The sequence below is a fragment of the Plecotus auritus genome, assembly GCF_963455305.1.
Source record: "Plecotus auritus genome assembly, chromosome: 7".
Taxonomy (NCBI): domain Eukaryota; kingdom Metazoa; phylum Chordata; class Mammalia; order Chiroptera; family Vespertilionidae; genus Plecotus; species Plecotus auritus.
The window spans coordinates 86,216,601-86,244,341 of NC_137774.1; the positions used below are offsets into that span (position 1 = coordinate 86,216,601).

Sequence of the window (27,741 nt, forward strand, 5' to 3'; positions counted from 1 at the left end):
TCTGCTCCATTTTGCTTTCCTCCTCCCCAGGCTGGGGCTATACCCTTGGTTGGGGGTGTCCCAGCTCCTCATAAGTATTAGAGTCCCCATTCATTTTACTGCTGCTGAGAGTGAGGGGAAGCTTGGAACCTAGAGTCAGATTGGAGAAGGGAGAGGACCCTGCTCTCTGGATAGAGGCATGCTTTTTCTTTCTGTTCCTTTATGATCATCCCAAAGTACTTTATATATCAAATCGCTTACACTGAAAGTGTTCATCTCATGCCCACAGACTTCAGTGGTCTACATACAAGATTCATGTCTTTCTGCTAGCATAATTTTTGGACTTTATTATCCCGAAAGAGTGTCCGACTCTTTCCCAACCTTGCTGTGACATTACAAACTCTTCTTCTGTTGGTTTGGCCTTGGGAGCCCTGTTTTCAATTCTCACTTCTCATTTTCCCAGGCTGTAGCAATTAGGGGTTGGGTGTGAGTGGAAAGATGTTAATCTTGGTACAAACAGACATAGGCCATGTATTAAAACTCAAATTGGAGCTGGGGGTCCCCAGGCCCCCAGCAGATGAAGAAGGTCACTTATATAACCTCCCGTAAGGGCCAATAAGGCCAACCCCTTGGGGCTCAAAGCACACAGTCTAGCATGTGTTTGAAAGCAGAGGGGTGGCCAGGAATTTACAATATAATGTGATAAGTCTAGATAAGTACACGATGCTTTGAGAGTGCAGGGAACAGAAGCCCAACCTTGTGCATGACAGAAGACTTCCTGATGAGGTGATGTCTGAGTTGAGCCATGAAGAACAAATAAAAGTTATCCAGGAGCATGTTCATCTGCACTCTGATCTCCGAATTCTCATTCTGGAAAGACCAGAGAGAGGCCCTTGAGATACCCTGCTGTGCTTTGTCCAGGATATTTGGGTTTGGTAGCCTGGACTCTGAAGCATTAGCTGAACTGGGAGTGCAGCAGTCATGTGGAATGAATAAGAACTCTGGCCAGAGAAAACATAAATCCAGTCCGACCTCAGAGTGGACCATGACAAGTGGCTAGGCTGGAGTGAATCACATGGGAGTCTTTTGGTCTGGGAGGAGAGTGGGTGATTTGAGCATCCTGGCAGCCCCATCCCTTACCCCACTCAAACCTCCCTGCATAGCTCCATCTCTTGGCCAGAAAGACCTGGATTATAGGGCTGTTTGGGGGTTACTCACACCCCCGTAAGGGTTGCCTTTTGCCCAGAACCTCATAGCTTGACTGTTGCTCTCTCTCCACAGTGGGTTTTCTGTGTTTGGACCCAGAATACTGAGGCCAAGGACATAACTCTCCTTTGCTTCTGCTGGTCCCAGCTTGTGTCCTTACACACAGCTTGTCTGACTGATTTGTTTTCTTAGAAGCCAATGGTTTTATCATTGAGTTTGGCATCTCTCTGGCTAAGAGATAAGGAGAGGAAGTTGGGCCTTTGAGCCCGGTAGATGGCCTTGCCAAGTGATAGCAATATGATTTAAGGAAATGACACTGACATTCAAAATACACATTATCCAGAGTGCCCTGATGGGGCCACTTTATCTACTCTGAGAGCCTTGCAGTAGGGCATAGCCAGCTGTGCTGGTGGCCAAGGGCAGGTGGATGGAGTAAGGTCATTCATCAAGCTGTTTGTGAGCTGCTCATGGCCTCCAGGAAATTCACCCGGCGATGCCTCCCTGCCTCCCTGCTTCCCCACCTCTGAGGGCTGCAGCATTAGCCAGCATGCAGCTTGGGAATCCAATGTCTGCCCAGGCTGCACCTCTGTGTTTGGATTTAGAGGGGCATCCTGAGGCCCAGAGGTCACCATGCTCTGGGAACAGATTTCACTAGTGACATTTTTATCCTTCACTTGTCTAGTGCATGCCAGTCTCTCAGGAGTGGGGTAGAGAGAAGGAAGGAGGAAAGAGAGGGAAACTGGAGACAGAGGAATCTGGGATGGTTGGAGAGAACAAAACAGGGTGCTGTTTCTATTATTTGCAAATCTTCTGGGCCACAGAGCAAACCCAGATTCACGGGTGATTCAAGAAGGCAGAGCTCTGTGCTCTGCTGTGGGGGATGCAGGTGGTGGAGGAACAACACCTATATTAAATCCACATCCTTCAGGTAAATGTGGCCGTGGAGCGTGACCCAGGATATGTCAGAGAACAGATCCTAAGAGCTGATCAAGAAGTTAGATCTGGACTCAAGGGGATTTTGACCAAGACTTTACATTTATATAATTGATCCAATGTGTCCACAAAAATCTCATGGAATGGGGATTTTTATCTCCACTTTATCACACGCGGAATGAGATAGGCATCTTTCTACTTTCATGGGAGGAGGCTGTAAGTTGGTTCTTTGCCTTAAGCTGGTGGCTCCACACCTTGTGCACCTGTACTTCATGCACATGGAAGCCATGCTGTGTTGGACCTCTTATTCTTTAAGTTGTGATCTTACACATTTCTTTTGATTTAGCAACTCCTGGGCAAGACTAGAAGAGCAGCTCCCAGCAGGAGACCTTTCGTTCTTGCATTTGGGCCAGTCTACTTCTGTGGGTAGGGACACAGTGAAACAACTCTAGAAAATTTGACTAATGCGAGGGAAATGATAAAATTAAGAAATGATGACTTGCGTATTATTTTGTGTGTTATTCTAACAAATAAGACAATTACGTACTTATTGAACAGACTTTCCTTGGATTACAGGCTATTAATGGCTACAGATTGTTGACTTTATTAGAACTTCACAGGTGTGAGTTTTATAAATTTTGCACTTTACATCACTTAGCTTATCAATGTGGAAATATATTCTTCAGTTCCTTTTAATCAGAACTTATTGTGGCACCACCCTATACCAGGAACTAAGAATAAGTAAGTAAAGGACACCTGCCATTACCTTTATAGAGTGGGAGACAGTCATGTGGGAGGAAAAATTGCTATAGGAGAGGCGGGTTCCCCTTTCTGCCTGGAAGAAGAAGGTGGTAGGGGAAAAGTTGGTTATAGAGAATGTGACATCTGAGTAGGGCCTTGATGGATAAGTAGGAGTTCACTGGGGTAGCAAAGAAGGATATTTCAGGCTGAAGGAACAGCATGTGCTAAGGCCCAGAGATGAGAGGTAACAAAAGGTAGATTGGGGCCAGCAGCTTTAAAAAGGCCTTTTAGGTAGATTAAGGAGTTTGGTTTTATTCCAAACACCATGGGTAGCAAATGATTTGTATTTTAGAAGGACTGACCCAATTGTAAACCTTGTTCAATGTGCAGCGGATTCTTCAGCACTCCCATATGGATGAAGGCTCTTTTGTAAAGGTGCCTCTCCCATTATGTCACAATCCAACTTAGCTCAGTAGCAGCTTCCTTTCTCCCTGACCATGACATCTACAGACCTCCAGAACGCCTCTGCTTACTTCTTCATCTGACCACGAATCAGTCTCTCCTTGATCAGCGTTGGCTTTCTTCCATTCTCCATTCTTGCTTGGTGCCTCAGAGCCTGTTCTGTCTGTCGAGAGCAATCTCTGCTCCATCAAACATCAACACCTACTTATCTTCCAGGTCCCAGCCTTACCATCCTTTCAGGAGCCTTTCCTGACTCTCCCAGAGTAAGTCAGTCCTGTGATGAGAATCGGCGGTGGCACTCTGCACGTCCTGTCCTTTGTCCTTGTCTCCTTTGCAATTGATTGACATTTGTCTTTCTGCCAGCTCCTGAGATCCTCCAGGGCTGGGCTTCATCTTCCCAGTTTGCCACCATATCTCTGATACCTAGCAGGACACTGGGAAGTATTTATGAACAAATGGAGGTAGGGGATTCATTTAGAAATTTCTTGCAGGAGATCAGATGAGAGATAAAAGGGATCAAGTGAAGCCAGCTGCAGTGGGAATGGGGAGGAAGGACTGTGTAGGCCAGACTTCTAGGTAGCACATGCTGGATCCCACTGCATGTGGTGTCCTGGAAGAGTGGAAAGAGGTAAAGAGGATGATGTGAAGGACTGCAAACACATTTTTAAAAATATGTATTTTTATTGATTTCAGAGACGAAAGGAGAGGGAGAGAGAGATAGAAACATCAATGATGAGAAGTAATCATTGATCGGCTGTCTCCTGCATGCCCCACACTGAGGGGACTGAGTTGGGGACTGAGCCCGCAACCCGGGCGTGTATCCTGACCGGGAATCGAACCGATTTTCTGGCTCATGGGATGACGCTCAACCACTGAGCCACGCTGGCCGGGCCTGCAAAAACATTTGCCCACTCTCCCCACATCCTTACCCCTGCCAGTAGAGGAGGGAATGGTTTTGCTCTCTGTGATTTGCCTTGCTGCAGCCCCTCTCTATAACAGCCTCCCAAGAGGAAGAGGGCTTGCTAATCACCAGGCAGAGCCCACACATAGATGCATGGGCAGGGTCTGGTCCCTATAGCCAGAAAGTCATGGCCATGCAGGGCCACTGTGTGGCTCTTCCTGTCTGTTTTTGCAGAGAAACCACCCCCTACTTCCCTCCCCGGACAGGGCCTCGTTTAAAGCAGGCCTTGCTGCCCCTCTCTATCTGTGTCTGGGCAGATGTCAGACCACAGCTTGCTCTCAGGTCGCATCATCAGGCGTTCGGTGTGGAGGAGAAGGCACCAGGGTCCTCCCTCGAACGTCCCAGCCTAGGGCACGTTGTCCAGGCTCTGTCCAGGGGTCCTTTATTCTCGGTAGACTGTTCTCAGAACATAGACCCCTGAGGGGATGAAATGAGAGATGAATTAGGCTCTCCAATTGCCTAATATTCTACATTGCCCAAGTCCCAAGATATTAGTGAAATGTATTAACATTTACCTGACGCACCTAACATAGCTAAATAATAAGCAGAATGGTAATGTGCACGCTACCCAGAGTTCTTCCCTGCTGGGTTGGCATTCAGTTCAGGTCTCTCGAGGTTGACTTCCTCAATTATGCCTTAAGATTCTTTTGTTTTGATCTAAATTTAGTCTGGGAGCCTTTTTTTCTTTTTGATATTTGCAAATGTGGTACAATAAATAACAAATACGTAATACAAGGATGTGTCAATGGGCTCCAACCTGCAGAATGATCTTAAAACTTTACTCTCTCTTGTAATTCCTTGTAATCTGTTAACATGTATATGACGAAATATGTGACCTGTGCCAAAATGTTCTGATTATGGCTTGATCATGACTATTAGAACACTCCAATTTGGAAAATTCTTGTCCAGTCAGGAAAACAAACCACATTCCATGTTTCAAACAGATGGCATTTAGGCAGAGAATTAGTTACACTGGACGTGCAAAGTGGAAATAACCCAACAATTAATAATTGCAGAACAGCTTCTATCCCCAGCACTGGGGAAACAAAAGAGAAGAAGTGGTCTCATCTGGCCTAGGATGCTCAGACCCCTGAGGGAGCCGTCAACCCAGCAGGATTGCCATGCTGAGGGGCAGAGGGTGCGGGGTGGACTGTGACATGGCTGGTGGCCTGACCACCGAGGGTCATAGCCTAGTCAGGCGTCCTCAAACTATGGCCCACGGGCCACATGCGGCCCGCCGAGGACATTTATCCGGCCCGCCGGGTGCCGCTGCCTGTCCTGCTTAGCAGCCGACTCGTCCCGGGCCCGCAGTGCGCATAGGAATTTGTTCATAGTTTTGTTTTTTTAAACTATAGTCCGGCCCTCCAACGGTCTGAGGGACAGTGAACTGGCCCCCTGTTTAAAAAGTTTGAGGACCCCTGGCCCTAGCTGCTACCAGCACCGCTACAAGGAGGGCAGAACTGGTGCTGGACTTTGAAGGGGGTGCAGTGAGGCTGGTCTTAGCAGAAGGTAGCAAAGAGATCCTCTGCGGCTTTCTCCCTCCTGGCCTGCATTTCTCCCTCTGAGTCCTCGTTTGGCTGAACCAGCAGGAAGCCAGCTGAAGGGGCATAGAGAATAACCAGAGTTGCAAAAGCAGATTTGTGGACAGGCTCATTTCAAGGCCCCACAAATCACTCCTACCTTCAACCGAGATTAGGCCTCCTGAGTTGTATTTTGATAAGCTTATCTGGTACAAGTCCAATAAAGTTAAGCTCCCACAGATAGGAATGAAGAGGTGCAGGTTCCCACTTGTCAATCACAGGAGAAGAGGCAGGTCATTATTAAAGGGTGCAAACAGTGAACCTTGGACTAGAGGGGAGGGTGGTCTCTTCAGTTTGACCTTGGAGAGGTCGGAACACTCTCAAGGGCACTTCTTGGTGGTGGATGTGGCAGACAGCCTCCCTCTCCCTTACTCAGCCAGGGCTGAGGCAGAGCTGCGTAAGCCACTGGCTTTCTGTTGCTCTCTGGGTTCATAGCCCTTTGTTCTGAGGAACCCCAGAGAGAGTGTGGAGGAAAGACTTACGGGGCACGGAGGCCCATGGAGGGACCCAGGACCAGCTCCCGAGGGCCCTCCAGGCCACCCTGGCATTAGCTATAGTAACGTGGGGAGAGACCTCCATTTACCCTAAGCAAAGGGGGCCAGGCTGTTGTTCTTCCCCACGTGAATATTGTCTTCGTTGTCAGTCTGAGAGTTGTGGGACTTAACTTGATTCATGAAACTGGAAAAGAAATCCCAAGGGTTTGGGGGGCAGGTAGTAGGAACAGAGCTTGGAATTCCCCTCCAGATGTTTCCTTGTCCAGTGGTTCTTGGGCATCTCTGCCATGCCAGCTTCTACCGACTCCAGAGTCCACCTTCCTGGAAGATGCCCATGAGGAGTCACAGGGCGCTGGGGTGGTGAGTCTGAGAACGCTTTGTGTCGGGCACACATCTCCCGCCTCACCCCAGCCCCGAGCTCACTGTTTTCCTTACTCACTTTCTGTAGCGAGAGAGGGTGCCATATGCACGCCTCTCTGGAAGAAGGAGACAGGAAATTACATTGAACTGATGTCTCAATGGGCGATGGCAGATTCTTTGACAAGGTTTTTATTGCCAGTGGATGGGAGGACTTTGGCATCGGAGGTGAGGGAGGAAGATGCCAGGCAGGGGTAAAGTGGGCACAAAGAGCTTTTCGGGAAAGGTGGGGAGAGACGGTATTGCTCGGTGATTTTGCCTGAGGTCAGCCGGAAAGGGCTCTCTCTCTCTGACCTTGGTCAGTCTGAGTTGGTTGCCCAGGCCCCGCCTCTCAGAGCAGAGGCTGGATCCGGTGAGTGTGTGCCCCACTCCATCCCTCGCTCACTCTGAGGCCCTTGGGGACGATTTCACAGTGTTTCTCAGGATTTTTTAGTGCATGCCCTCTGCGGTGTCTGTCCGCAGGAGCCAAGATTTGGTTAAGCTTAGAACAAGCTTTCTAAGGTCTGTGTTTCGACTTTTGCTTCCTCTTTCTGTTAAGAGCATTGCTGTTTAGCTTAAAGCTGCCGTTTTACAAAGGAGAACATCCAGGCTCAGGAGGGGAAGGGTCACACATGTGGGCTCCCTCCTGGCCGCGCTCTGTGTCACAACCATTTCTCTTGGTGCTCTACCTGTAAGATACAGGTGCCTGGGGAGGGCGTCTGGCTGGCTGCACGTCACGTGCCTTTGCATCTGGGTGTTTGGAAGGTGGGCATGTGTATGTGCATGGACAGGCATGTGTGTGTACATGGGTAAGTATGTAGGTACATGGGCAGACGTGTGTGTTTAAGGGTAGGCACGTGTGCATGCAGCTTACGTGGTGGCTGTCACCAGCAGTGCTCCCAGGAGAGGAGCACAGCAAAGACCACTCCGTCCTGGGGCGCTGTCCATCAGTTCCAAGTCTGGAGAGGGTGTCCCCGAAGCCACTTGCGCCCAAGGAGGCCGCCTTTCTCGCTGCTCTGGGAGACAGCACGTGGACCACTGATGCCCTGTGGTTCTGATTCAAACTGTGCAGCCACGACCTTCCTGCCTGCACTTTTCCACCTTCACAGCTCCGTCTCCCTGCTGAAGGGAGGTCTGCAGGACGCTGTTCCAGCAGCAGCCACGGCAGCAGCAAGAGCAGCACCGGCACCCTCCAAATTGGGACTCTAGCCCTTTAAATCTGCTCAGTTACCAAAAAAGAAGAGGCACCAGACCCTGTTAATTAAAGCTCGCCCTGGTCCATCATTCTGAGGAGCTGCAGTGCTCTGCTCCTTCCTGATGGCTTAGAGATTCTCCTTAACTCCCAGCCATGGATCTTGGAGAATTTCCCCCGAGATCAGCAGGAGGTATGATCCTTATCGATGGCACTCTGGGGCTTATGTGGCTCAAAATCAATAATACAACCGACTGCATGGATGCTGCCTGGCCCCCCTTCCTTTCCCTCTTCCCCTCTGCCTCCTCTCCAATTTCCCAGCTTGTGTTTAGTTGAGACAAATCAAGTTTTCATGGGTTTCAGAGGAAGGGGAGGGGCCGGGGGGTCTGGAGGTAGCTCCCAATGTGTTCGCTTCGGTCCTGGCTTCACCCGGCTGCCCCAGGGGCTTGAAAGAGCCAGGAAAGATGTTTCTTCAAGCTCGGGATCATGCAATACCATTCCCTCCTGGCCGGGTCCCCTCCCTCAGGCTAGAATGAAAAGGGCATAACCCTGACTTGACTGGCTCCTTAAATCAATGAGCTGCCTCTCGGTCGGTCGGTCTGAAGATGGCTGTGCGGCTGTGCCCGTTATTGGGAAACTCGTTGCATACAACTTTCTCTCTGTGCGTTGTCCCGGCAGGAACACCTGTCCCCCAGGCTCCCCTCCCCTGTACTCTGAATGCTGCTTGGTGAAATGCTTGCTGCAGGATTTCAGGAATTCATACCCCTTTCCCTGTGCCTTTTGAGGAAACTCACTTCCAGACGAGTCTAAGGTTCTGTTGCAAAGAGTTGTTTTTATTCAGGAATCTGCTCTAGCCTGGCAGAGAGGGAGAGATTTATCTTCTTCTTCTTCTTCTTTTTTTTTTTTTTTACATTGCATTTTGCAAATTGTACTAGAGCCCAGAGAACATCTATCTGCAAATCCTTCTTTGATTTGTTTTTGCCCCCACGGCTTCCTCCTGGGGAAATGCTCTTCTTGAGTCTTACCCGAAGGAAAGGTTTGCCCTCAGTCAGCTTGACACGACTTCGCAGATGTCCCTGAAAGCCAGCCCGGTGGAGGGAGTGGAGCTGTTTTCATCGCCCAGGGCCCAGAGCAAGGGTCCATGTGCCTTGAGAGGAGGCTTCCCAACTGCCCCCTGGCCCCCCAGGAGCGTAGCTTAGGAGGGAAAGCACTTTGACTGACTTTCCCAGGAGCTTTAAAACACTGTGGGCGATTAACATTGCTGTTCGACCTTTGAGAGGGATCTGAGCCAAAACACAGCTCACAGGAGTGGGGATTTCCCCCCAAAGTTACTGCCAGCCGGATCCTAAACTGTTTACACAAACAGTAGTTATGGTGTGTGCAGCGGAATCCTTTCCAATCCCCCTAGCATAAGGCTGGGAACTTTCTCTGATGAGTGTCCCGGAAGCCAGCATGTCTGCCTCCCAGATGCCACGGGTTCCATGTGATTCCAAGTCTCAGAATAATGAACTCTCAGCTGTGGCTCCACTTAGGCGACTAGTCGCAGCTTGATGGAATTCCTGATCACCGTGCCCATCAGTGGACTCCATGGTAGGTTCCCAGGGAGGCAGCCCCGGGGGGAGAGGTTTCCTGCAAACGGAAGCCACCGTGGAGGGAGGATGAGGGAAGCCGGAGCAGAAGGAGGAGAGGAGGCCTGCGGGAGGCGGCATTCTGGGCGCGCTCCTCCAGGCTTTGCTTCCCAGTGGGTCTGTGAATGGCTCAGTGAGGGGTGACCTGAGCTCATAGATGGAGGGCCCAACCCATGAGCTCCTCTCAGAGCTCTTGTCCACGACCCTCTGGGGAACCGACCATCCTGGGCCCCCTGCCTCTCCAGGTGCTATTGCTCAAGAGTCAACACCTTCTTCCACCCGGAGAAACGGGGCTTCACAAAACCCTTCGCCGGGCAGCGAGAGGCCAGGGTCGATGTCACTGTTGTGTGATCATGTCCTTGGACTGGTGGGATCTGAGAACAGTGAGGAAAGGAGTAGACGGTTCCTTTGTGTCCATTTTTCTTTGCAACTTAATGATGTATGTATGTGTTTTGTTTTTAATTTACTGGATGGCTGCTGGCTCTCGAGCTGTAAGCAGATCCTAATGGAGTCTGCTTAGACCTGGCGACTTGGTGGTTTTGTGGTCCTCGGGTGTTCTTTCCGCAGCCTTGGCGGTGCTCCCATCACCAGGGTGTTGGTGTGGAAAGGTCATGGCCTTGGGGAAATGACAGGTCTTCATTGGCCTCTCGGTTCCACGTACTTGTGTGTGGCCTACGCCATTATCTAATAATCTCTTGAGCCTCAGTTTCTTCATCTGTAATGTGGTGAAGTTGTCAGGATTAAATGGAGTAATTTAGCTAAAGTCTGTGCACACAGAAGGCACAAAATAATTTTTTCCCCTTCCAATTGCAAGCATCTGCCTTGTGTTAAGTAAACCTTAAGGGGAGGGTGGAACCATTTAAACAGGTCCAATGGCTCCTTCACTGACCCTGGACTCTGACTTCTCTGGGGCAGGGGCAACCTCTTCCGTGTCATCACACCCTCCTGATGGCTCGCATAGGACCCAATGTGGGGCTGAAACTGCATAAAACATCTATACATGAAGGTCTGTGGACATTTAACCTTCAACATAGGTAGATTTTTAATGACTAAGCGAAACCACTTCTCCTTCAATTCATTTAAGAAATACAACTGAGCCAGACAGATCAAAGAGTCCCATGACTGTAATACATTCAGACTAAAATATATCCTTTTGAGAACTGTAATAAAAAACACCTTCTGCACAAGGACCTGCGCCAGGTGCCTGTGGATTCCTAGAGCACCCCTGGGGCCAGGCTGGCTGCTGAGGAGAGTCCAGGTGACCACTGCCTTCCCTGGCCATGAGCTGCTTTCCCTTCCTCATGCTCTGAAGAGAAGAGGCTCTGAAGAGAGAAAACAGCTCTAGTTGGAAGGAGGCACATTCCCTGTCTCTCTGCTGTGTAGAACAACTCAATCAATATATCAATCAATTAATCAATAAGTCTATCTGTCTGTAGCCACTACTATTGGGGTAAGTCATTGATTTAATAAATATATATCAAAATAATGATAATAATAACAACAAATATCACCACTGCCACCTAATATTCACTAGGGTCTCCTTGGCTCCAGGCTGGGGGTACCGGCCCGAGAATGACAACAGCTCTGCTCCGGAGCAGGGGACCAGGAGTAGACAGTGTGCCCCTGGAAGACTGGTAGAGGCTATGACAAGAAAGAGCCAAGTACACTTGGGAACACAGGAGAGACATTTAAAAATGGTTCTTCTAACTACTGTGTTGAGAAAAGGTTGTAGGTGTCAATGGTGGAAGCAAGAAGGCCAGCTAGGAGGTACATAAAAAATCCCAGTGCGAGGGGATATGGCTAGACCAGGGGGAACAGTGGAGGTGTGAAAAGTGCTAGGAATCTGGATTTTTGAAATTTTTTCTCCTTCCTTCCTTCCTTCCTTCCTTCCTTCCTTCCTTCCTTCCTTCCTTCCTTCCTTCCTTCTGGATGAAGGCAATGGGATTTGCTGATGGATTGGATAGTTGTGTGAGTGAAAGAGATGAGTCAAGGATGACTCAAGCTTCTTTGGACTCCAATGGGGATAACTGGGGGTGGAGCAGGTTTGGGAGAAGATCAGGAATTCGATGTTTCTCCTGTTAACTTCAAGAAGGGTTTGAGCATTCTGGCAGAGATGTTGAGTAGGCAGTCCTGAGTTCATAGCAGAGATCTGGGCTGGATACAGAATCTTAGGAGCCGTTAGAGCACACTCGGTATTTAAAGCTGTTTCAGATGAGATAATCAGAAGGTGAGTTATGGATGGAGAAGACTAAGGACTGGATTTTAAGGCAATACAACTATCTACAGGTTAAAGAGAGGAGGTGAAGCCAATTGTGGAGACTGAAGAAGAGTGTCTCTTCTGTTTAAGACAATTTACCCCCTTCTTATACTCTAGCTCCTCCCCTCTCCTGGGAACAAGATTCATAAATCACCCTCTCCATTTTCAACTTAATCCCTTTCTCCTGGTTTCTTCCCACCTCCTCGGAGACCTGCTCAGATGGCTCTCATCTTAAAAATAACCTGTTCTTGACTCCTAAGTGCTCCATTGCTTTTACCCTATTTTTCTCTTTTCCTCTACAGATAAACATCTCTTTCTTTCAATATTAATTAAATAACTACTATATGCCAGGCAAGAACGATGTACACACAAAAAATAGACTTTATCTACTTGAAAGAATATCTATTTATTTCTACCTTTTCTACTTCCATAAACCATTTTTGATAGCATTTTGGATGTATAATGGGATATCTATCTATATAAAAGGCTAAGTGACTGGCAGACTGGCTGGTAGCTATGACATGCACTGACCACCAGGGGGCAGACTCTCAATGTAGGCGCTGTCAAGCAACAGCAACTTTGCAGAGTGCCCTCTCACACTCCAGGACCCCTTGGGGGATGTTGGACTTCAGGTTTTGGTTCGATCCCTGCAGGCCAGGCCGAGGGACCCCACCTGCTGGAGGAACCCTACTCACTCTGCAGATGCCCTTTGAGTCCCTGTGCCGCCCCAGGTGCGGCCAGCTGGGGAGGGACCATGGGAGGTTGGCTCCAGGGCATGTCTAGCCCATCTTGCCTGGTCCCACCCCACCAGCCACCTTTTAATTAATTTCCTTTCAATGTGCATAAATCCATGCACCAGGCCCGTAGTAAAATATATAATTGTAAAGCAAGCACAAAAATTCTATACTAAAGAAAATACAATTTAGAATAGAAGAGCAAGATCAGAATAAAGGTCAACAGGTGTATAAGAATATAATTGAGCCACCAATCTGATCCTAACTTCCTTGTCAGTAAGAGGAAATTCCTTAAAAAATTTAACCATCCAGGAATTTTTCATATCATGATTACATGGCTCCATACCTTTTACAAACTGAACACCCTCTTTCACCAGCACCCAGAGCAAGAAATGGGACATAATTCACACCCCACGCTCTCCCTTTGTGGTTGTTTCTAGTCAGTACTCTCCACAAGGGCCGACATGATCAATTTCCCTATTTCAAGCTTTCTGGGAATTACTTTTTGAGTTTCATTGCTCGTGAGATGATATGCTAGTTCCTCAAGGAAACATGTTTTCTGGAATTTAATTCTCAAAGAGTATTTTTTTCTGGGGTTTTATTTAAGAGCCACTGAAAAAATTAGATAGACTATACCTTGGCTATTTCTATAACATATTCTGGATGGCATATACACATATGTGTTTATGTAATGAAATATAAAATTAGAAACTAAAGATAAAAATGGGCAAAGTGTGGCAGTTATTTAGTATCATTTGAAGTCTGATGGTGGACAGTCAGAAGGTAGAACCTGCAGAGGATGGTGTGTTAAATGCCAGAGGGAGCGAGCAAGACAGGGGCCGGGGAGTGCCCCTCGGACTTGGAAAGTAGGAGGCAGCTGGCCCAGTTTCCTGGAGTGATGGAGGCAGAAGCCACATTGAGGGAGGACAAGAATAGACATGGAGCTTTAAAGTGATGGCTCTGAGTTGAGACCTCTATTTCTAGAAGGTCCATTCTCATGGGAAGGAGAGGGTGGTAGGCAGTGAAAGTTGCAAAACACAAAGAAGGGTTTGGTTTATTTCTCAGTAGAATGGCAGAGACGGAATCATGTTCTTGGAGAAATAGGTAGTCAAGAGAGAGAGGAGAGAGATAAAGGGGAGAGGAAAGAAAAAGAAGCAAGTACCTAGATAAATTCTCATACTGCACATGCACACACATGCACACAGACACATGCACACAGACACACACACACACACACACACTCAGCCACTAACTTGGATTCTCCCTCTAACTTTTTCTGGCCATGGACCCCTCTCCTTGCCATCGTTCTCCTTTGTTTCAAAGCCAAATGGCCCTTAGCAACCGCACACTCTGTGGGGGCTCCCACAGGATGTGATCCAATTGGGCCTCTCCCTAAAGGGAAGGGCACTGTGGGATCTGCTGGACTTGATTTCAGCCATCTGTCCCACAGTGTCAGGGCTGCAGGGGCCTGCATGTCCTTATTTTCCAAATGAGGACACTGAGGCCCAAGCCTTCCTATTGAGGAAGAGCCAGCAGCAGCAGAGCTGAGCCCCAGGCCTCTGGGGGTCTTGGTTGTAGCCTCAGCAGGCATTTCCAGAGTCCTCCTTCTGAGCTCTCAAGCTTGAGCATTTCTCAGATTTCAGCAAGCATCCACATCACCCGAGGGTTTGTGAAGACCCAGATTCCCTGGGCCCCAACCTAGAATTTCAGATTCAGTGGGACTGAGATGGGGCCAAGAGTTTGCATCTCTAACAGCCCCCCAGGTGACACAGAGGCTGCTGGTCAGGGGGCCACGCTCTGGGGACACTGCAGGGGAAGTGCTGTTGGCGGGGTGACAGGGAGGGAGCAAAAGGAACCTGGATCCTAGGGGCTTTCCCTTTGGGCTGCTCTCATTTCCCAAAGGTGAGGCCCGAATGAGATGGAGGTGGCCAGTTGCCAGCCCTGAGAAGATGAGATACCCCCGCCCCCCCCTCACCAGCCACCAAAGATCCAAAGAATGCGGTGGGGCAGGCTGCACTCTGAGACTAATCCTGGCAGAGTCAGGCTGTTGTTCACCAGGCTGTTAACCGCAGCACAGCCTGGGCCATGACATCCCTCCCCCACCCCTGGAGACAGTCACAGGGAACCTGCTGGTGGGCCCCAGGCTGGGGCTGGGAGAGTACACTCCGCTTCCAGCAACTGGAGAGCAGCTCCCTTCCCTGGGAGTGCCTTGCTGGGTGGGACCCAAGGTTTTTCTTCTGCATATTCCATTATCTTGGGGCTCAGAGCATATGTCAAATGAATTCTGTGTCTGGCAGGTTATTACGCACTGAATTAGTGTGGTGAAATAAAAACTATAATAAAGCCGTACCAGACTCTTAAATTGTTAAAATTTATTATAAAATGTGCATAGTTATTAACTGATTTTTGCCCGTGTGCGTTTGCCCGTGCCTGAAGGCAGGGAAGATGAAAAGTGACTCTGTCAACGGGAGGCCCGGAGTGGCTCCTGGAATTCTCCACAGTCCCAAAGGGCAGCACATGCCCAAGTCCCTGGGAGCACTGGGCCTCTCCCCATGCTGATGCCACGGCTCTCCAGGCTGCAAGTCTCGGTCCCAGGGGAGGGAGGCTGTCCAATGCAAGAAGATCCCGCTGAGGGCGGCGTGCGTACACGGGGCCTTGCGTTTCTCCAGTGTTTACACCCGGAGGCTCCCTCACTCACCTCCAGTCCTGGGACCCAGTGTTCAAGCTCTGGGAAGCTGTTGCAAATGGGCTTCCCCATGTTCTTTCTGCCATAACCTCAGGCCTGTTTCCTACTCTGCCTTTTGAGAACCTTAGAAAGTGCCAGATTTCCTTGGCTCAGCTGAGACTGTTTTCCTGATTGGCCCATCCCCGAGGCGCCAGGCACTGGGCAGCCCAGCCTCCGAGCCTTCTCCAGGAGTGAGCGTGGTGTTTTCCCCGCTGTCTCACTGTGGAAGGTGGAGGATGGCGCTGTCTCTGTTGCAGGGAGAGATGCTCTGGAGTGACCCCAGGATGGAAGGGGCTTCCCGCGCATTCTGAATCAGGTCCTGGGTTGCGGTTGTTGACCCTGATGCCACCCCCCTGACAGGGGCTTTTGTGATTTTGAGCGACATCCTCCTTGGTTTTTCAGCCTTATTAGCCACCCGGAGACCAGCTAGACCGTCAATTCACTTGAAGCTGGAGATGCTTTGGCTAAGAAAAAGTGGGCGAGAAAAGCTCAGAATGTTTCCCAAACATAAGGCTGAAAGTGTTCTTTTGTCTCTGCCACTGTACCCTGGAGCTGCCCTTGGGGGCACTGCGGATTCTACCCCAAGCATCCAGGACCACAGGCACCATCTCCAAGTCCCGGGGGCACTGGGCCCTGATCATGGGGACTCTCAGCCTTCCCTGTGTGGGCCATGTGAACTGAAAAACCCAGGGCCAGCGTGGGAGACCTCCTTGGTCCCTCTGGGAGGTGTTCTCCAGCCTGTTTCTATTTAGTCCCTTTGTACAGGCACTGCCCACGTCTGAGCCCGAGTTCACCATCAGTGCACCCCAAAGTTTGAGGTCCTGCTTCCTGTGGATGTATTGCTTTTGTTGGGACCCCAGTTAACCCACTTTCTGACCCTGGGACACTCAGACTGCCATTTGAGTGAGGAGTTGTGAGGAAGGTGACCTGCATTTTAAAGACTATTGGATGGTGCAGGTTGCTTTCTCCCCTCCAGTACCTGATTTGGAGAAAATGAAATGATACCAGCAGAAATGTGAGCCACCTAAGGTCCAATGCTGTCCAAAACCCTAAATTCTCCCTCTTCTTCCCTTTGCCCCATCAAAGCCGACAGAGAGTCCACGGGGAGCGCAGGGAGAGTAACAGTGTTTGGATTCAAACAGAGTGATGGGTTCATTCCTTTCCTGCCTCCCCTTGGCAGGGCGGCGGGGTGCACACGGAGCATAGCAAGATTGCATCAATATGTAACAGGGAATGAAATCTGGTAAGTGCATCAGTATCGTCCTTTGGCCTGGCAAAGTGATTTCCTAATTTTAAAAGACAGTGACGTTGCTGATGTGAGAACTGGTGCCTGCGTAAGTCGATCATAAAGTGGCCAACTTTGGAGAGCCATTTATACTAGTAAATTCCCACATTGTCCCCTAGAGATGCAATGTGCTTTGCACTGATGCCTATGCCACTGCCAGACATAAATCAATGAAGTTCAATGGACAAAGACAATAAGACAAGAAAAGCAAGTGTGGATCCAGGAAGGAAGTTAGGACACAAAATTCATGACATCAGACCCTGTAATTTGCTAGAGGTGGAACTCTGAGCTGTCCTGAGCTTTCTCTCAGCCAACACAGAGAAGTAAACAGTCCCTCATTGCAGACCCAGCATCCTTGCAATAGAAGCAAAGCAACTTGCTCAGAAAAGGCACAGCTATTCCTGGTACTGGTGGCAGGGAGAAGTCTCCCCCTGGGTCCTCACAGAGAGGACATGTCTACTGCAACAGTGTCCCAATGGCCTTACTGTGCACATGGCAAGGAGTTTGCTAGGGCGACCTCTTGGAACATTCCTCAAGGAAGGGGGTTGGGTCGGGGGATAGAGCTGAAGGTCTGACTCAGTCTTAATCAGAGACTAGATTACCAATGATGGGCTGCCTTTCTTTAAAGCAGTGGTTCTCAACCTTTTTAATGCCGTGACCCTTTAATACAGTTCCTCATGTTGTGGTGACCCCCAACCATAAAATTATTTTCGTTGCTACTTCATATCTGTAATTTTGCTACTGTTATGAATCGTAATGTAAGTATCTGTGTTTTCCGATGGTCTTAGGCTCTACAGCAGCGGTTCTCAACCTGTGGGTCACGAGCCACAGGTTGAGAACCGCTAGCAGGGTCACCTAAGACCATTGGAAAACACAGATATTTACATTACGATTCATAACAGTAGCAAAATTACAGTTATGAAGTAGCAACGAAAATAATTTTATGGTTGGGGGTCACCACAACATGAGGAACTGTATTAAAGGGTCGCGGCATTAAAAAGGTTGAGAACCACTGCTTTAAAGCCATTTCATGAGGAGTGGTTCCATGGTGTGGTGTCAGAGGCTGCTGTGGTGTCTAAAGTGTGTGTGTTGGGATGGTGAAGGCCAGGGGTACACTGAGGGGTTATGTACCCCAAGCCCTCAACCTTGTTCCTCTAATTTGTGTACTGGGGTTCCTCATAAGATTTACTTGAAGGGGGAGGGGTCCCCACTACTCATCATGGCTTAAAAGTCATCATTTAGAAAGATGGATTGACGTAATTCGATGGGTGGTTGTTTTCCCAACTGTGTGAGCACTGAGCAATGAATTTTGAGCTAATTCTCCTTGACAAGTGCCTGGAGGGCAGCATCCCTGGGCTGCTGGTTGGGTACAACCCCATATGTTTGAACAGTTGGTGGAGCTGGAGGTGGCCCTGAAATCCTCTCATGAACCCCGAGGAGGTGACCAGGACACCTTCCTGCACAGAACACCATTCAGGATGTGGCTGCTGCCAGGCCTGGCCCTCAGAGCTGGCATCTCTCCCAAATGGTCAGTGTTCCACTAGCACCCATCTCGACTGGGCAGTGCCTACCCCCTCAGGGCTGTCACGCATTCTGAATGCCAGCCTACCTGGGAGCAGGACTGCGGGCGTCCTCCAGGAGAATTAGGGGTCCCATGCGGAGGCCAGGCCATGGTCTAAGAGCTCCCCAAACTCTGGTCATGGCAAAAGAAACTGCCACCTAGAAATAATGGAAACAACTACCGCAGTCAACAACCTCTTGATGGAAGCCCATTATGTTTCCCTGCAGACATCATCATTTCCTCTGATATACACCGGCCACAGATTAAACACCTGGATCCTGGAATGAGCTGACTTCACACACACAATTTTTACTCCAAGGCAGTTCAGTGATGACAAGTATTTTTGAAAAATGATGACATTGGGTTTCAACATAGCCGATCTACATGCTTTCTTTTTGGCAATAATTAGAGATCAAAGTCACTTGTCTGTGATTGCCACTACTGATTCATGAGCATGAAACGGTGCCCTCTGCTCAAAAGAGAACACGATTACTCTGTTCTCTGTCAGTGTTCAGTTCATCGAGGAGGGCCTCAAGGTTTAGGAGAGGAGATAGAAGGAAAGATACAATTCTGCTTTGCAGCACAGCCATATTTTTGGGTGCTTTCTCTGCACCCTTTGCTATCCTGGTTGCTGGGGAGCGAGCAAGGCACAGACCGATAAGGTTCCTGCTCTTAGCTCACACACTTCTGTGGAAGACAAGAAAACCTTAGCAAACATATCTTTTATGATTTGAGCTAATTCCAAAATCTGAATCCACTTGAGGCTGGTGTCCTTCAATTTCCCTTTCTCTCGAGTGTGGATCCCATTTTCCTGTTGGCTTGTACATCCAGTAATGCTGAAGTGTGCCCTGGACTGTGGAAATGCAATGTCGTAGAGACTTGGGTTCTGTTCTGTTCATCTGCAGAGAGTGTCGAGCTGTTTGTCGGCGTGTTTGCTTAGCAGGAAGTTACCTTGGCTGAACAGCATCTAAAGTGTCCGTTCAGTCTTGTGAGGGTTAACGGGGCTGCTTGAGTCTTGCCCAGGGAGTCGACCAGAAGTTTGGCAGAATTATGCTATTGGGGTCTCCCTCTCTGTGATCCTCTCTGTTCCTCATACTTCCTAGCTGCTGGGGATGCTCTGAATTCTGTCTTCTGAATCCTCGGCAGTACGACTCCAATTTCTAGCCTCATTGGTCACTGGCTGGGGTGAGCGTGGGGAGGGGGCTGCCTTCAGGTAAAACCACAAAAATGGGAATTCGCCTGGAGCCTTTCTAACTTTCTAATACCAACTCCCCTTCCGTTTCTTCCTGCTGTTGGTCCCTCTCCATGGCCTTTTGGGCACTGTCTTTTATGTAATGTCCAGAATTTATGGTTTCTACTTGTATGAGAGTTGATCTCATATGAGCTACTCTGTAATTATTAGAAGTAGAACTCCCAAATGTAGCAAACAAAGCGATCAGGTAATCTCAGATAGTGACAAATGCTATGATGGGATAAAATGGGACAGAAGAGTGTCTGGAGTGTGTATGTGGTGGGTGCACTTCACCTGAGTGACTGGGGAGAGTCCTTAGGAGGTGACATTGAGCTGAGACCTGAATGATAAGGAGAAGCCAGATGTTAATGGATTTTGCAGGAGCGCTCCAGGGGGAGCATCAGGTAGACCCATGCTGAGGCAGGAGAGTGTGGTGAGCTGGAGAGGCAGGGAGCAGGCCGTGGGGACCAGAGAGCAGGCCGTCAGAGGAGGGCGACAGCTAGAGCTCACAGGGCCTCACAGAGCATGGTGCAGCAGTAGTGTTTTATTGCACGGATGATGAGAAATCACAGGAGGATTTTAAGCAAGGCATCATGGGATCTATTTTATGCTTTCAAATGATGGCTCTGCGGAGACAGGCACGAGTGGAAACAGGCTGCTGTGATCATCCAGGTGGGGAAGACAGAGGCTTGGGCAAGAGCAGTGCCCACAACAGGCCCTTCCCGCTGTGGGTGATGGGCCCCAGCAGCATAGAGTCTGAATGAGCAGCAAACAGGGGTCAGTGCACACCTTCGCTGGTCACTGTTCCCAGAACCGAGACCAGATGAGGTTGACAGAGGGGTTCCTAAGAAACCACTCCTAGTGGGTAAGTACAGCCCAGTGGTCACAGCAGAACTGCCCTGGCCCGCCCTGCCTGTCTCTGCGGAGCCTGGCCTGGGAAGGTCAGGCTGGAGGTGTTTCAACTAGGAACTTCGCAGGCATCAGATGGGCCAAGAGCCTGTCAGGCCAGGCTGGGTGGGGCCCACACCCACTCTGGGCCTCAGCCAGGTGGGGCTCTTCCAGTCAGTCCCGAGGTAAGTGGACTCAAGTCTAGGCCTCATAACCTGCCAGTCTGGGGGTTTCCTTCACTTTCTGGAAGAAAATAGCAGAAAATCCCTCCTGGTTTCCCAGTCTAAGCTGGGGTGCCAGCACAGCCAACAGAGAAGCCCCAACTGGGGCAGCAGCCCACCCTTGGTCTGAGCACTCTGCTCCTTCTCGACTGGGGTTCTTGACATGTTTGGCTCCTTTGGAGGCACCGTGGAAAGAGGAGGATGGCAGTGCAATGACGGAACCTCTTTCCCAGAGCCAGCAGGGCCGTCTTGCTGGGCTGAGAGGGGCAGGGGGCAGCTCAGGCTTTGGACTCTGTGTACAGACGGGCCTGGGTTCAAATGCGGCTCTGCCACTCTCTGGGTGTCCACTATCACCTACATTCTGCAACCTTTTCAATCCCTGTTTCCTGATCTGCCAGTGGACCGAAACCCCTCCTGCTGCCATGTGGGGAGAGGAGATACTAACAGCTGTCTGCAAAGTGCTGGATGGGACTTGGCAACAGGAAGCGCTGAATCAAAGTGAGCGGCAATAATAATGATAACATATTGCTTTTCTTAAATAAGGCTGCTGATCACCAGAAGGAGGATGTACTGCTCACAGTGTCACAGACCAGAGGGCCTGCAGCTACGCCACAGCTCATGACCCAGGAAGCTTCCCCCAGGGGCACCTATGTCTTGAGGGCCACAGTCCCTGGCAGGAACCAAACAAGAGGCGCCCTCTGTGACGCTGTGCGGGTGTGACAGACACGCAGCAAGTGCTCTCTGTCGAGGTCCTGTAGCAACGTAGGTGCTGGCAGAGGGGTCAGGCCAGTGAAGCTGGGCTGGAGAGTTGATCAAATCACCAGGCAGAGAGTTGATTAAATCTTACCTCCAGGAGCGAACCCTCAGAGAGGGGTGCAGCCTCAGTCCCACCTCAATCTATAGTTCGTCTAGAATGGGCCTCAGTAACGAAGGTAGAAGCTAAGAAGGGTGGAATGAAACAATCCTGTTCTCCACCACATTTTTATTTTTGCAGGGCCCATGGTTCGGAGGCAAGATGGGTAGGGTTTGCGCATCTAAAATTCACCCACACAATTTACAGGTGCCACCAGGTTAGGGCACTAAAAGTTTTGGTCTCTAGTTCTAGGAGTTTTAAACTTTAAAATACTTTAAATATGTGAAAGCCCCGGATGTTGGCACTGAAGCTGGGCCTCTGCTGTAGGAGGTGTCTCATGCACTTGAAGATGGACGGGGCACCTTTTCTGTCAATCACAGTGACATGCAATATTACATTCGTTTCAGGTGTACAACACAGTGATTAGACATTTATATACCTTACAAAGTGATCCCCCCATAATTCTAGTGCCCATTTGACACCATACGTAGTTATTACAATACTAGAGGCCCGATGCACAAAATTCGTGCAAGGGGCTTGCCCCCCCGCCCCCCCCCCCCACCGCCCCCGCCTGCTGCGGCTACCGCCACAGCTTCATCCAAAAGGTCGTCCTGAAGGATGTCTGGTCTAACTAGCATATTATGCTTTTATTATTATTGATTATTGACTATGTTCTCTAGCTGTACTTTACATCTGTGACATTTTTATAACTGGCAATTTGTACTTCAGAAGTATCTTCTTAAAATCCCTCAAAGCAAGGGGTCTCAGTCTGGAATTTGTCATACCTTGGGGGCTGGTGCTGGCGTCTCTTTGCCGCCTTCCTGGGACTCAGCCTGTCTCAGAGGCTCCTACTCGGGGTCAGGAAGCCAGACCCTCCCACATCTGGCAGGAGGGAACACCCTGGGATGCGTGTATTTTCCAGGAAGCTGATTATAAAATGTGCACCCCCCTTCTCCTGTGCCCAGATGGCATGGGACGTGGGGTGCAAGCCCTTCCTGCAGAGCGGCCTGTCTCCTGTAGGGAGGTCACAGGTGCACCCCTGTCCCAGGGGCAGTTTCCTGGGTCTCTGGAGGGGGTGGCTGCCTGGAGAGCCAGCCCTGGAAGGACTGGACCGAGGGAGGAAGGTCCCCTAGCTCACCTGTGTGAGGCCTGGCTGTCCCTGCAGTAGGGTTTGGCTTTCTGCTGGCTCCTCAGAAAAATAAGAAAGAGAAGCAGATGAAGAGAACCATGGGGGCTGAGTGGGGGGCACATGAGTGTAATGTGCAGCAATGGTAGAAAGTAGAAAAATTGCAATTTGACATTGAAGGAAAAATAAGGGAGTGAAGAGAAAAGGGAATAAAATAGAAATGCAAACTCTGAATAATTAAACATGGTGATAAAAATAAGATGAAGTCAATGAGATTGGTGTCAAAGATAAAGCCAACAAGATAAGTTAATAACAGAAAGGTTAAAAAAGAAAGCAACAGGATGAAAAGGTAAAAATTTACAAAAGGATTAAGGGTCAGAATGAAAACCAGTCAGGGTTGCTCTGGGGGCTGGGTTTTTGTCAGCTCATGGACTCACGGACTCACGGACTCACGTTCTTGAGCAGAGGTGCTGGGCAGAAAGGAAGGCGCAGTGAGGACCCGCCAGGTTTCCATGCCCAGGGGTCCCCGCAAATAGATCAGCCCTCAGCCCCAAGCGCTGTCGCCCTTCCTGCCTTCCTGCGTTTAAGAGGGAACTCGTTCCCCTGGGGCCCAGGTGTCAGGTGAGTGCGGAGTCTCCCCTTCTCTGTACCTGGCTCCCTGCCCCTGGGCACTGGGGATAAAGGAGCCCTGAAATTCAAGTCCATCCGCAGGGAGTGAAGCCGCTCAGGCAGCCCCTACCTAGCGAGAAGCAAACATGGGCCTGTTGGCGGTGCGACAGGCCGTGCTGCCTGTGGGATGAGGGCCAGATCAGGGCGTTAGTCCATCCTGGGTTGGAGCAAAGCTATGTGGATTGTTGGTTGTGTTTGAAACGTATGCATCGGTTGCATCTTGCCTTCTTTTCCCAAGCTGCTTCCTGGTTAGGTCTTCATACAAATCGAGGGTCAGGGGGTTAGTGGTACAATGAGCACCTGATCTGCATACCCGCCCTGGGAATGCTGGGAAATAGGGCAGGTCCCCAGGATGACTCCGAGCTGGGGAAGAAGTGTGGTCTCTGGGACACCAGTACTCTGCTGTCAGAACTAAGAGAGGTAAACAGCGCTCCCCAAACCCAGCCTCGGAGGGTTACCTGAGGAGATCCAGACAGGAGCCCTGACTTAAAGATGATCCACAAATGCCTTGCCCTATGCACCACAGGGTGCTAGTAAGGGAAAGCCAAGTAGAGTTGGGGATGTTGCTTCCATTCTGAAGGAGTTGGGGTCTGCCAAGCCACCGAAGTTACCCTTAAGGGATGTAAAGAATTTGAACTACTAGAGGCCATCCAGGTATGGTTGGCTGAGAAAGTTATAATCCATGTGGGAGGTTCTAAGCTGGAGGAGGCCTAGGTGGGTTGGGAGAAAGACTGGCAAGTGTGTATTTTCCAGGAAGCTGATTATAACATGTGCAGCCCCCTTCTCCTGTGCCCAGGTGGGGGTTGTCTAGAAATGGTAAATGTATGGCTATAGGCATCCCTGTACCAGGTGCTGGGGACAATGTGGTGAATGTGGAGACTATTGTCCTCTGGAGGGGGTAGTGGACAGTCTTACCTAAGATGAAGAGTGGGCAAGAACAGCCAGCCAGGGTGGGGAGCTCCAGGTGGAACTTGGTTACCCCAGGATTCCTGGTTGGGGCTCAGGGCACAAGGTCGCTGTGCTGGAGTCTAAGGCCTGTCCGTGTGTCTCAGGGCAGCATGGTTACCCCAACCCAGTGCAGCCCCCACCATCATAGCCAAGGAACACAAAGAACTCACGGGCTCCTCTCCTCACCGTCCTCGGAGCTTCTGCCAACACTGCCATCAAGAGTAATAAGCATGCAGGAACTAATTATCACATCTGAACAAATCTGTTTCAGTCTACTGGATTGGACATAATCATATTAAAATATAATGAATACAGTCAAACACGCAATGTGTGATGGAATAACCATTTAGGAATCAGCACACTGTTGGTTTAGGTCCTAATCTATTGCCTCCCACCCCGATGCAGGCTTGTCCACACAAACTAGTGGTGCTTCTGCGCCCTGATTTTGCCGTCTGGTGTTTAATCTTTGTCCCATTTGGAGTGTAGGGGTGGAGAAAGGGTTGTAGGATGTTTTTGGCATTGTGGGGACCACAGCCCTCATCCCTCTGAGCAAAGTCCATTGTACAGGTGGCCTTGCCAATCACATTCATTGTGTGGGAGGCCTCGCCCACATCTTCCCAAGGGAGGGATCAAATAGCACTGGTCCTTCCCAGACCCCCAGCTTCCAGATGCCAGCCTGGACCTTCCTCGGCTGGACTGACTGAGCACAGCCCCGGGTCTCAGCCTGGATTAGACTCAGGCCTCTCCTGGGAATCCCTGAGATGCCCAGCCTCTTCTGGCAGCTGACCTGGCACCTGGAGCACGTTTTGGCTAAGCTACAGCCTTGGGTTCAGCTCCCATGGCTTCTTCCTGCTGCCCTGCACTCTCTGCCTCCTGCCCAAGCCCAGCCCAGCCCAGCACAGCCCAGCACAGCCCTCAGCTGAGTGCAACATCACAGGTGGAATTGGAAAGTGCTGAGTAGAGTGAAGGCGGGGGTGGGGGGGCGGGCATCTGCGGTCAGCTTCGGGAAGAGCAGCCCTGCAACATGAAAGCAGATGGATTCCAGGCCGACGCTGTCTGTGTCGGTGCTGCCCCTAGATGGGGGCCCTGGACCCTGGGATACACCTGAGACAGGCACCCGGGAGACGGCGGGCGAGGGAAGCCACAGGTGAGAGAGCCTGGCTGTACTTCCCAAAATGAGAAATCAACTGATTTACTGTTTGAACAGTCTGGGCTCCCAGCTTCTCTTTAAACATTACCCCTGGAGGTGCTGGGCCATACCCCATAGCACCTGCCAGCTGGTGGCAAGCTGTGGCTGTCCCTTTGGACAAGGCGAGTCATTCCACCATGCTGTCCTGCCACTTCCTGGACCCCATTCGGCTGCTTTGCTTCTCTCCAGGGCTGCCATGGACTGGGGGTGGAGTGGGGGGGGGCATACATAGCAAACATTTCTTTTCTCACAGTGCTGGAGATGGACCTCTGAGACACATGGAGAGAGGGAGAGAGAGAGAGAGAGAGAGAGAGAGAGAGAGAGAGAGAGAGAGAGAGAGAGAGAGAGAGATCACTTCCTTTTTTTTTTCACTTCCTTTTCTTATAAGGCCACACATGGTCCTATGAGATTAGGGTCCTATCCTTATGACCTCATTTAACCTTAATTACTTCTTTAAAGGCCCTGTCCCCAAATATAGTCATATTGGGGGTTAGTGTTGCTACCTATAAATTTGGGGGGAGGCATAATTCAGTCCAGAGCGTACCTGGGATTCAGGATGTCCATTTGGAAGCAAAAGGGCAGCTGTGGGGAAGAGAAAGTAAATGACCCCTAGGAGTCTCTGGCCACCAGGCTTGCCACGAAAATGGTAACAGACACACTTGAGAAAGGGATGAACTGGAAACTGGAAGGCTGGGGGCACAGAGCACAGGTTCCCTGGCACACAGCTCCTGCCTCCCAGCGGTCCCAGGAGACGTACAGTGCATGGAAAATTTTGCATATACTCCCTCAAACATTTGCTTGGACTATCCTTCTTGGCAGTTTATACTGGACATTTCCAAACTCGGTTACTCTGTCGTATCTCTGGAGCGTTTGGTGCTTCCACACTGGGGTGAGGAGGAGAACGGTGGTAGGATCAGGGAGAGTGATGTGAGGGTCCTCCCCCCACCAATCACGAGACCCCCTGGTGTCTGGCATCAGGAAGGCCTCTGGCCTGGGCGAGAAGCTGTGTGATCTTTGGAAATGTCTCAGCCCCTCTGAGCTCCAGTCTTCCCAAAGTGAACGGGGAGTGCCTGGGTTGGTCTCCTTCACAGGTTGGTTTTTGGATTTTCGCATGTAATTGTAATCCCTGGTTAAGGCTCCAGCCCTGTTGTGGGCACACAAAATGAGTGACCCAGTACCTGTCTCACGTGGACTGTCCAGGCCTCCTGTTACACTCCCTGGATCTTCCCATAATCTCATTCCAGAGTGTGAATTAGCCTTCCACCCCACTGCTCCCACCTGGTGAGGGCGATGGGAAGATATGGTATTAGCTCACAATTAAGTTATTAGCTACCAAAGCTTAATTGCTCTTGGGAGTATTTTAATTTTAATAGGGGGCTCTTAAAAACAGAGAGCCTTGGAGAGAGTGGAAGGAAGGAGAACGTGTGTGTGTGTGTGTGTGTGTGTGTGTGTGTGTGTGTGTGTGTGTGTAGCAGAACCTGCTTTAGCAACTTCCTCCAGGATGCCCAGCAGCAAAAAAGCAGATACTAATGTCCACCCATGCATGAGGCCGCCACAGGCCTGAAGGTTGATTCCTGGTGGCAGCCTGCATGGCCTTCAGGGAGCTGGCAGGAACAGGACCTGCTGTGGGCAGGAGGCAGATGGATGAATATTATCCTACCTGGAAAGCCAGGCCTGGGCTGAGGCCTCCGTGATCTGGGAGCTTCTGTTGGGAGCGGGAGAGGGGTCTTCCAGAGACTGCTGGGGACTCTGGGGGTTTCTCTGGATTTGGAATGTGGGGTATTTTTGATGTCCCAGTTTGTTTTTCCCAAACTGGGTTCAGAGGGGCAAGGTGGGGGATGGGGCTAGGGGGTCATCGAGTGGCTGGCCCTGGATGGTCCAGAAACCAAAGGGCACTCAGCTCACCTGTGTTACAGATGACAACTGGGTCCTGGCTGGGCCGGGGGCGGGCAGGGTAGGGAGGTTCAGGCTGCAGTAAGCCTTCTGAGTCCACATTTGGGAGCCATCTGAGTACCTTTGGTTGTCTAGGGAAGAGCTCCAATGTGGCCAGATTCCAGCCAGGGAGCCTGGTGCCATGGGGGCAGGTCCCTAGTGAGGGAACATGGTGGGGAGGCAGCGGCTGGAGCCCATGCAGGGTTCATGACAAAATACAGGGTGCCCCAAAGCAAAGGCAGCGCTCCTGTCCCCAGAGTTGCTGACATGCTTGAGAGAGGCGGTCGAGTGCCATATCTGCCAACCACGGTCACGTCTTGGCACACATGGCAGATGACAACATGTGTGCAGTGTGCTAGGTTAACAGAGAGGCTGCTGGTGGCCAGAGGGACCCTGCCAGGACACTCCAATGAACCCTAGGGCTGGGGGAGGGACACCAGCCTGGCACTCCCCGAGCCTATTGGCAGCAACTTCATGGGCCCTGAAGGGAGAGCGGGTGAGAAGCATGCTTGGGAGCACAGCTGGCGAGTTCCTGATCCCTCCACTCACC

General features: G+C 50.3%; 1 protein-coding gene across 5 annotated transcripts in view; it reads left to right on the plus strand.

Annotated features, from left to right (window-relative positions):
* The first annotated feature begins 7,641 nt into the window (after window positions 1–7,641).
* CALN1 (calneuron 1) overlaps window positions 7,642–27,741 on the plus strand; it is a 440,008-nt gene continuing 419,908 nt past the window's right edge. For 2 of the 5 annotated variants that reach the window (XM_080679983.1, XM_080679985.1), the window contains exon 1: window positions 7,655–8,137. The gene's annotated coding sequence lies outside the window, so the exon portion shown is untranslated. Of the gene's footprint in view, window positions 8,138–27,741 lie in introns of all 5 variants that reach the window. The other 3 variants (XM_080679979.1, XM_080679980.1, XM_080679981.1) reach the window with 2 other exon arrangements.